Raw genomic sequence first — 1,547 nt, 5'->3', positions numbered from 1 at the left:
CCTCCTCCTCGTCCTCCTCCTCCTCCTCCTCCTCCTCCTCCTGCTGCTGCTGCTGCTGCTGCTGCTGCTGCTTGGGTGCTTTGGTCACATTTGAACTTGGTTGGAGTTAAATACCTAGTATTTGGGGTAAAAGTTTCAGAACCTTTCTAGGAGTTGGCTAAACCCTGTAGTTCAGCCTCACCTGTAATTTTTACAAAACCAAAATGAAACGGGGTGGGGGGTGGAAAGGATGACCACACCGATGATGCTTGCAAGCTGCTCCACAGGGAACAGTTGTGCTCCCACAGCGAGTCCTCCAGCAGCTGCGTCTGACAGAACGCAGGCCGCACAACCTCTCCTGACACTTTTATTTTTCTTTGCATCAATGTTTTATATGGCCTTGTTAGAGAAAGGCCATGAAGGTGAAGATGGTGACAGGAGGGTGGTGAACTCTGGTGCAGTTCTCATGCCTGTTTTAGAGTAGACATATTTATTCCTGCGCTTCAGGGGTTACAGTCTGGCCCTTTCAGATAACCTCAAATTTTTGAAATTATGTTTCTATTCAGTAGTAGGGTCCTAGGTAATGGCTGAGTTCTGCCACCTCATTCACAAGATGCCATGATGCTTGCCATTATGAAAGTGGCAATTGGCATTAGGAGTGGGGTGTCACAGAGGACTGCCGAAGTGATTAATTCCAAAGTTGTGCCCATATGCAAAAATTCCCAGAGCACCTCAAAGCGTAGATGCAATGTTGCAATAAAAGTCAACTCATCAGCAAAGAAGAAAACATGATTTTTATTTGACATGAAGATATGCTTAGGATGGGTGAAATGAGAAAACAATTCATGAAGTGATTTGGTGTGATCCATTTGGGGAATGAAATAAAGGCAGGTAAAGCACAGCCGGCGAGCAACCACACCTTGTGAAGATGCTTTCTTAGAAAAGAATGGCGCTCGTTCATGTTCTCGTGTCTGATTCTTAGGGAACTCTGTGGTTCCTTGAGGATACCCTCATGATGCAGCCTGGTCTTACAGACAGAAACAACAGAAATTTGTTGCCCTGGATTTAAGGCAGTTCAGTCTCTGGTGTTAGGGTGTTGGCCAGGCTTTGCTGCCTCTGAGAGTGGGAAAGAAAGGCCTGCCTTAGGGCTCTCATTGTTCACAAGCTCTTAGCTATGCAATTCAACTCTTCACATACCACACATCTCCCACATGTGTGAGTGGTGTGTGTGTGTGTGTGTGTGTGTGTGTGTGTGTGTGTGTGTGTGCTGACATTCTCCCTTTTGCTAAGGGCATCAATCATATTGGTCTATTCAGTATGACCTTAACTGGCTACATCCACAATGACTTTATTTCCAAACAGACCACATACTGAGGGTTGGGACTTCAACACTATTTTTTTATGGAAAAAGGGATAATTAATCCATAACATCCCACCACAGCAAAGCTACAGTTGTACCCAAGAACATATGGCTCACAAAACCTAAACTATCCAATTTGTTTTTACATAAAAACTTCCTAGCCCATATATATATATATATATATATATATATATATATATATATATAT

At 43.6% G+C, this 1,547-nt stretch overlaps 1 protein-coding gene across 1 annotated transcript in view; it reads left to right on the top strand.

Moving 5' to 3' along the window:
- The window catches only part of Grin2a (glutamate ionotropic receptor NMDA type subunit 2A), a 412,491-nt gene that overhangs the window by 370,907 nt on the left and 40,037 nt on the right, over positions 1–1,547 (top strand). The window lies entirely within an intron of this gene.

The sequence above is a fragment of the Mus pahari genome, chromosome 12 (genome assembly GCF_900095145.1).
Source record: "Mus pahari chromosome 12, PAHARI_EIJ_v1.1, whole genome shotgun sequence".
In the NCBI taxonomy this organism is placed as follows: Eukaryota; Metazoa; Chordata; class Mammalia; order Rodentia; family Muridae; genus Mus; species Mus pahari.
The sequence above is the reverse complement of the archived record's forward strand: the minus strand, read 5'-3'. Positions and strand labels throughout refer to the sequence as shown.